The sequence below is a fragment of the Nothobranchius furzeri genome, chromosome 10 (assembly GCF_043380555.1).
Source record: "Nothobranchius furzeri strain GRZ-AD chromosome 10, NfurGRZ-RIMD1, whole genome shotgun sequence".
Taxonomy (NCBI): Eukaryota; Metazoa; Chordata; class Actinopteri; order Cyprinodontiformes; family Nothobranchiidae; genus Nothobranchius; species Nothobranchius furzeri.
This window is the reverse complement of record NC_091750.1, coordinates 71,369,685-71,378,990: the sequence shown is the minus strand read 5'-3', so window position 1 is coordinate 71,378,990 and position 9,306 is coordinate 71,369,685.

Here is a 9,306-nt window from a genome sequence, read left to right as displayed (position 1 = left end):
ATTATAAAATTTCATAAACAGATGAAAAATTTTATTTTTGAGTTAAAAATAAGAAAACTAAAGATTTAGGTAAAAGCAGCTTTAAATAAAAGGGTCTTCAGCTGTTTTTTTTTAAAGTGTCCACTTTTTTCCATATTGGGGGATTGAAATATCCCAAGATGCAATGGAAAAACGCAAACAAGCATCACAATGTAGCAAGAAGTTTATATTTGATATAGATCTATGATGGTCTGACCAAATTGTTTGCAAGGCTGGAGTTGCTAAACCATTTCCCATTAGCAGGAGTTCACAAAAAAATTCCAATTATTTCATTAACCCTCCCACTGTCCTAATGGGTGACCACGTGAGGAAAGTTGACCATTGAGCAGGATTGATGGTTCATCCCTTGGCTCCATGTGGCAGGGGTGAGGAGTGAGCACCACCTCACCCCTGCCACGTGGACCCAAGGGATAAACCATCAATCCTGCTCAATGGTCAACTTTCCTAGCGGGGTCATACCCATTAGGACAGTGGGATGGTTAACATCCAAGAACAGGATAGTTTTATAGGTATGGAAAGGAACCTGCAAACCATTAGGTGCCAGAACCTTAGTCCAGAGTATTCTGCTACACAGCTGACAACAGACAAAACAAGAAAAACTACATTTGCACAATTTACACCAAGAACACTAACAGGTGGATGCGCTCTTAAACCTGATTGGTTGACTGTTTGTGCAACAGGAGGATCACAAAGCTTGAGGAGAATTAGAAAAGTGCCTGGTCAGGCCAGCTCGGTGGGTTTGTGTTCCCACCACACCAGCATACAAGCTGTCATATCATTTACAACACCGAGCAGAGACCAAAGCGGTAATCGATCTGCGTCAAACCACTAAAATAAGCACCGCGAGCGAGGTTTGCCTGGAAGGACAACTTGGGTTTGAAACTCTTCTCCTTGAGGGGAACTAGTCCTCTCCATAAAAACTCTAAATGGTATAAACCAGCAGCGATGGACGGTTTTAACTCTGATAAATGAGTGAACTGGAGTGTTTTGCTTCTACATGCACCTCATGATCTCATGAAGACTAAGTTCCCCTCATCATCATCATCATCATCACGAGTCCTGCCGACAGGTGCGCAGCGCGACCTGCGGCATGTTCCTCTCACTGAGCATCAAAAGAAATTCAAAAAGAAAGAGCTGTAACTACCGCGGGGATGGTTTTGGGGTCTTACTTACTGTTCTCAGGAACTGGATCTAATCCTCCCCTTCTCCGCCCTCAGCCATGGCTGTGAAGGAGCCTCCTCAGACTCTGGAGGCCACCGCTGACTGCCGGCAGAAACGCGATGCTTCAGCCTCTGGAGCCGATATTAGCATAGAGCTCATCCAAAGCCATATAGGGCAGCCCGAGTGAGCCCCTTCCTCCTCTCTACCCCCTCACTCATCCACCCCTCCTCCTCTTCCTCGCTGCACCCAGCAGTGCGGATGAGGGAGCGGACCGAGCTGCCGGTGATGAGAAAATAGCGTAATAGTGTTTTTGGATGGTAAAAAGTGCAAGGGTCAAAACTTGACTTTGGAAAAAGTGGGGGGGACATTTCCCCCCTGTCCCCCCCAAAATTACGTCCATGCTGCCAACAAATGACACTTTTGTTCAAATATTAAAACACTCCTGTCAACCAAGAGCAGCACCGAGCCGCGGGTGCTGACAGGGATTTTGGACCCCGTGTAAAAATATATTGACTTTTATTTTTCAGATTATTTTAAAGAAAGCTGGACCATGAAATGGATGGGCAGATTGGTGCTGCGACTGCAGTGATGCGTTGGACCGGTCTGTCATGGTGAAGAGAGACCTGAGCCAGAAAGCAAAGCTCTTGATTTACCGGTCAATCTACGTTCCTACCCTAGCTCTCCTATGGTCATTAGCTTTGGGTAGTGACCGAAAGAACGAGATTGCGGATTCAAGTGGCCGAAATGGGTTTTCTCCGCAGGGTGGCTGGGCTCTCCCTTAGAGATAGGGTGAGAAGCTCGGCCATCCGGGAGGGGTTTGCAGTAGAACTGCTGCTCCTCCACATCGAGAGGAGCCAGATGAGGTGGTTTGGGCATCTGGTCAGGATGTCTCCTGGTCGCCTCTTTGGTTAGGTTTTCTCGGCACGTCCAACCGGGAGGAGACCTAAAGGGAGACCCAGGACACACTGGGGGGACTATGTCTCTCGGCTGGCCAGGGAACGCCTTGGGATTCCCCTGGAGGAGCTGGCTCAAGTGGCTGGGGTGAGGGAAGTCTGGGCGTCCCAGCTTAGGCTGCTGCCCCCGCGACCCAACTCCAGATAAACGACTGACGGAGATCATTTTTAATCAAAGTTAAAAAGAAAAATAATAATGTTGGGCACCCAGTTTTTCTTTCTTACACGTGCCTCCGTGTGGTCAGGTGGTGTTGGTGTGATCTGGGAGGGCACACTCATGTCGTCCTTGTGCCGTCTCCAGGATCATGATGGGAGTTCTCTGCGCCTATAAAGCAGGGGTATTTACTTCTGGGCCTGGAAGGCTGGTATCCAGCACGTTTTAGTTTTAACTCTGTTTCAACACACCTGATTTCAGTCAGCAGATAATTAACAGGCTTCTGCAGAGCTGCTGCACAGGTAATTCAACCACTGATTCAAGTGTGTTGGAGCAGGGAAACAACTAAAATGTGCTGGATACCAGCTATATGGATGCTGCTATAAAGCCTTCCTCCCTCCTCTGGAATTTAAACATTAGTATTTTATTATGGTTTACCTGATTTAGTAAATAAATCTCAATTTATAAATTTCCTGTTTTGGTGCCTGTCCATAAAATCCTGCATTAGACACTGAAAGCTGAATGGATGCCTTTCATTCACTTTGACATTCAATGTATTTTCAAAGATACACTTGAAATTAATATCAGCTGTTTAACAGAGTGGTGCAATTGCTAATGTCATGATTTTTGCAATAACCTGACCTTCATGCAGAGAAACTCAGGAGACAAATGAGCTAAAAACAGTTTTTTTATTAATAACTTACCTGAAGTATGTCTAAATATATTTGCTCAAATGTATGCGGATGATGATTTTTCAAAACGCCCCTTAAACTTGAAGCAGTCAAATATATTTCTGGATGGAGTAGAGCTTGATCTAGTACCAGAATTTAAATACCTTGGGGTCATTCTAGACCCTACATTATCCTTCAAGAGTCATCTAATCAAAGTGTCCCAGGTACTTAAATTTAATAATCCAAATTTGACTCATATACGTAATAATCTAAATATGAATGTTGCAAAAACGTATTTTTACTCAATGATCATCTCTCATATGGACTATTGTTTGACATCCTGGTCACTTGCTTGTCCAACAACACTTAAAACTATTGCAAACATTTATAAAAGAAGTTTAAAATTACTTGACAAAAAACCGACTTCCCACCACCATTGTCATGTGTTAAAAAAACATAAATTACTGAACTTCAATAACTTAATGAAACTTCAAAGTGTCTGTTTAATATGTAACGTCTTACACTCCCTTGCTCCACCACCACTAAAGCAGTTCATTAGGCATAAAGAAAGCTCAAAACAGGACTACACGCGCTACAACTCGAGGAGAAATGTTTACACCACATAGACGGACAGCTTTTGGGCAGAACGTCCTCTCTGTCAAGGGTGGCCATCTGTGGAACAGTCTTCCTCAGCCCATTAGAGAATGCTCGACTTTCAATTTGTTTAAGGCTAAGGTTAAAAACTGGTTTTGGACAAATCAAGTGTGTGATCATGTATGAGTTGTATAGTTTTAATGTGTTATTTGTGAATAGAATGGTGTGTATGTGTAAGTTTGGTGATGGAGTTTTTATTATGAATGAATGATGAATTTTTATGAATTATTATGTCTTTTTATGTCTAAGGACAACAGATGGAAATTAGCCTTTGGCTATAATCTGGCATGTTTACATTCATGTAAGCTGCTTTTACATTTATGTTCATTAACATGCACTGTCCTAAATATATAAACTTATTGTCCACACACACACACACACACACACACACACAAAGATGCTAACAGGCATGGCCCGGGGCCATCTATGGTCGTCAGGGTGATTGTGTGCGGGTCTCTCTTGCATTTCTACAATCATTTCTCTCCATAAGCCTATTGAAGTTTATCAACACTTTTTACATTTTTATGACACTTTTTATGTTTATTTTTAAAAATCAGAAATATGAGGAGTAAAATGAAAAAATAAAACTATAATAAAATAATATTAGCAATTTTTTATAATAAACAAAATTTCATTTATGTGGCCCGCAAGAACTTTAACTTGATCATTTCTTAGTGATAATAGAGACACATTCAGGTACTCCCTTCTTCATCTGGCAAAGCAGAAGGGCCCTTATTTAATTAATATTAATATTAATTAATATTAGTGGTAGATTGAACTATTAATATGTTAATTGATATATTAATTGATATTAATAATTAATATTAATTGATGTTAATATTAATGGTACATGGTATCATTTATATTAATTAATATTAATATTAATTAATATTAATGGTAGATTGAACCATTACTATTAATGCATATTGATTAATATTAATTGATATTAATAACAATTAATATTAATTGATATTAATATTAATTCATATTAATGGTACATGGTACCATTAATATTAATGTTAATACTGACACGACTGAAGTAGTGCTGTTTGTGGGCCTTTTATAGTCTCTGGACTGAAACCCTCCTTTATGATGTCACACAGACTTAGCTATTGTGTCTTCCCAGTTCTAGAAGATTCCATTAATTAAAGTTTTCATTTATTAATATAATAATAATAATAATAATAATGGTAATAATAATGATTACAAACACAATAGAAGAGTCTGTGTGTGACATCATAAAGGAGGCCTTTTATCTGGAAGATTCCATTAATTAAAGTGTTTTTATTAATATTACTACTAATATTATTACTATTATTATGAATAATAACAATACTACTACTACTACTAATAATAATAATGATGATAATAATAACACTTACAAACACAATAGAAGAGTCTGTGTGTGACATCATAAAGGAGGCCTTTAATCTGGAAGATTCCATTAATTAAAGTGTTTTTATTCATATTAATATTAATACTAATATAATTACTATTGTTATTAATAATAATAAAAATAATTACAATACTAATACTAATAATTACAACACTAACAAACACAATAGAAGAATCTGTGTGTGACATCATAAAGGGGGGTTTTAACTTGGTACATTCCGAGACTATAAAAGGCCCACCAGCAGGTGCAGCACCACTTCAGTCTCTTCAGAGCTACTGCTGAGAACACACCACTGTCTTTAAACACCCAAGTAAGTTTGACCAAACCCTTTTTGTCACTCAAATTATGAACAGAAGAAACGTGTCGTGGTACGAGTCACGTCTACACCCAGAAGAAATGGATTAGGAGTCAGACATGGAAAATGATATGTTTGATGAAACAGAACATACATCCGCCTTTGATGCTGAGATAGAGTCTCTTCACTATGAGACAAAATTACCTGCTGAACTGGAGTTCCCTGGATCTGAGACGGTCGACTCTGATTCTGAGACGATGCTCCCTAGATCTCAGACGGTTCAGCGGGAATTAGCTGGTTTTAAACGACCAAGAAAGCCACAACAACCCCTTACTTTCGCTGAACTAATCGACTTTAGTTGTTATGGTGAGTACGAAAAGTCAGATCTACTGTCTACAACTAAAGAGATGGAGTCTGAGATGCCAGAACAAACATCTGTCTTTGATGCTGAGAAGGAGTCTCTTCACTATGAGACTAAATTACCTGCTGAACTGGAGATCCCTGGATCTGAGACGGTCGACTCTGATTCTGAGACGATGGTCCCTAGATCTCAGATGGTTCAGCGGGAATTAGCTGGTTTTAAATGCCCAAGAAAGCCACAACAACCCCTTACTTTAGCTGAAATGACGAACAGCACAAACATGTCCTGGTACGACTTATGGGTCAACAACGTAGAAGTGGATTATGATTTAGTCATCGACTTTAGTTCTGATGGTGAGGACGAAAAGTCAGATCTACTGTCTACAACTAAAGAGATGGAGTCTGAGATGCCAGAACATACATTCGTCTTTGATGCTGAGAAAGAGTCTCTTCCTAATGAGACTCATTTATCTGCTGAACTGGAAATCTCTGGATCTGAGACGGTTGTCCCTAGACCTCAGACGGTTCAGCAGGAATTAGTTGATTTTAAAAGCAGGCAAATTGATGACCTTTTGAAACAAGTGGATCATTTGAAAGAAAAACTGCAGAATACAAATACTTGTTTCAATCAGGAGAAGGAGAAGAGGCTTGCTGCAGAGAACCAGTGTGAAAAACTGGAGCAACGACATTTGGACTTAGAAGCGATGTTTAGCAGAGAAAAAGATGAGAAAGTCAACGCAGAAAAGAAGTTTCTTGACAAGCTGGAGAATTTAAAGGAGCAGCTTTCAGAAAAGGACATTTTCATCAAAGATCTGACTCAGAGCAATTCAGGACTCAGAGTGGTCGTGGAAAACCTGACCGCTGAGAACGCTGCTTCTCACAAGGAGTTGGCTGAGCAGCAGGAGAGCTTCAAACACCAACTCCAGGATAAATCCTGTGACCTTTTGAAACAAGTGGATCATTTGAAAGAAAAACTGCAGAATACAAATACTTGTTTCAATCAGGAGAAGGAGAAGAGGCTTGCTGCAGAGAACCAGTGTGCGCTTTACAAGGAGCAAACTAAAGAGATGGAGAACGGTTTGGTTCAGCAGCAACAAAAGCTGGTGGCTTTAGAAAAGCAGTTACAGGAGCAGAAAAACGTGAATGAAGATTTACAAAAAATCTGCTCAGATCTAAGAGGTGAGACAGACGAGTCTCATTTTTCTGGAGTCTCGAGAGACGTTCTGATCGAGAACTTTGAAAAACTGGTGGAACGATATTTGGACTTAGAAGTGATGTTAAGCAGAGAAAAAGATGAGAAAATCAGCGTAGAACAGAAGTTGACTGACAAGCTGGAGAATTTAAAGGAGCAGCTTTCAGAAAAGAACATTTTCATCGAAAGTCTGCAAACAGATTTAGATCAAGAACGTCAGTTACGACTCGTTAGTGTCCAGGAGCAGAAGAACGCCCAGCATAAAGTCACTGTTAACGAGAACTATAAGAAGGAAATGAAAGATCTTAAGAAAAGGAACGGTGACCTCTCTGAGTTGCTGAACAACATTAAAACGGATCTGAAGAACAGAGACATGAAACTTCTGGAAGAGCGAAATAATTTTAAACATCAGCTCAAACAGAAGAAGCTAATCTGCGAAGATTTAGAGAAACGTTTGAACAAAGAAAACGAGCTCCGCCTGACGTGTGAGGAAGAACTGAAAAAAGCTAAAGATCAAATGAGTTCAATGAACGGAAATCTCAAGAAGGAGATCAACGATCTGAAACAGAAGAACTTGGAGCTCAGTCAGACGCTGAGAAGTGGTCAGGCTGTAGAAACTAAATCAGAACAGATGTGTGAGGATCTGCAGAAGTTTAAGCAGCTGCTCCATGAAAAAATGTCTGTCTGTGAAGAACTTAGCAGCAGTCTGGACATGGAGAAGCAGCTCAGAGTTAGCTACGAGGCTCAGCTGGACTCTAACAGGACGATAGTCTGTGAGAACTCAGATCTTAAAGAGCAGATCAAAGATCTGACTCAGAGCAACTCTGAACTCAGCGTGGTCGTGGAAAACCTGACCGCTGAGAACGCTGCTTCTCACAAGGAGTTGGCTGAGCAGCAGGAGAGCTTCAAACATCAACTCCAGGATAAATCCTGTGACCTTTTGAAACAAGTGGATCATTTGAAAGAAAAACTGCAGAATACAAATACTTGTTTCAATCAGGAGAAGGAGAAGAGGCTTGCTGCAGAGAACCAGTGTGCGCTTTACAAGGAGCAAACTAAAGAGATGGAGAACGGTTTGGTTCAGCAGCAACAAAAGCTGGTGGCTTTAGAAAAGCAGTTACAGGAGCAGAAAAACGTGAATGAAGATTTACAAAAAATCTGCTCGGATCTAAAAGGTGAGACAGACGAGTCCCGTTTTTCTGGAGTCTCGAGAGATGTTCTGATCGAGAACTTTGAAAAACTGGAGGAACGACATTTGGACTTAGAAGCGATGTTTAGCAGAGAAAAAGATGAGAAAATCAGCGTAGAACAGAAGTTGACTGACAAGCTGGAGAATTTAAAGGAGCAGCTTTCAGAAAAGGACATTTTCATCAAAGATCTGACTCAGAGCAACTCAGAACTCAGAGTGGTCGTGGAAAACCTGACCGCTGAGAACGCTGCTTCTCACAAGGAGTTGGTTGAGCAGCTGGAGAGCTTCAAACATCAACTCCAGGATAAATCTGTCGTCTGTGAAAACCTGGAAACAGGTTTCACCAACGAACAGAAGCTCAGACTCCAGCTTTCCCAGCAACTCCAGGAAACATCTGGCCTGTGTGAGAGCCTGGAAAACCAGCTTAGAGACGAGCAGAAGATCAGACTTGGTTTGGAGACTGAGCTCGCCCAAAACAGAGACGTGGTCAGTGCAGGTCATGATGATTTGATGGCCAAACTAGAACAGATGGAGGAAAAAGAAACAAAACTGTCTCAAATCATCGTTAACCTCCAGTTACGTCTGTTTAGAAGAAAAACGCAGCACGAGGAAGAGTTGGCAATCCTGAAGAAACAAGTCTCTAAACTCGTGTCACGGACTACAAATCTGGAAAGTCAAAATCTGATCTTGAGACTAAAGACTGAACGTTTTAACCCAGATCAGCAAACAGAAGCGATCAGTGAGCAGATCGTACTTTTAGCAGAAAGCCTCATGTCCCAGAGAGACGCTCCACACTCTGGCACAAAAAAACTGGATAAAGTTTCTGTGTGGAGGCGTTTCAAGAAATCTGTAACACCGGGATGTCTCCGTCAGCACAAAAACAGACAACCTAGCAACTAACCTCCCTCCTAACTAACCAGAAAAGGCTAATTAGAAGACATCCCATCGGGCAGCACTGTCCAGGATGAATCTGAGAAGTTAAACCAGCCACTGCCTCCCCAAAGACCCTGTTTAGATAAAAAAAAAAGATAAATAAACAAGACCCCCCCCAACACACACACAGAAGGAAAAAAACAGGGCATCATGGTGGCACAGTCGCTAGCACTGTTGCCTCACAGAAAGGTCACTGGTTCAAATCGGATCAGCTTCCTTTCTGCGTGGAGTTAGCATGTTCTCCCCATGAATGCGTGGGTTTTCTCCCGGTGCTCGGGTTCCCCCCACACGCCAAAAACACACCAAAAA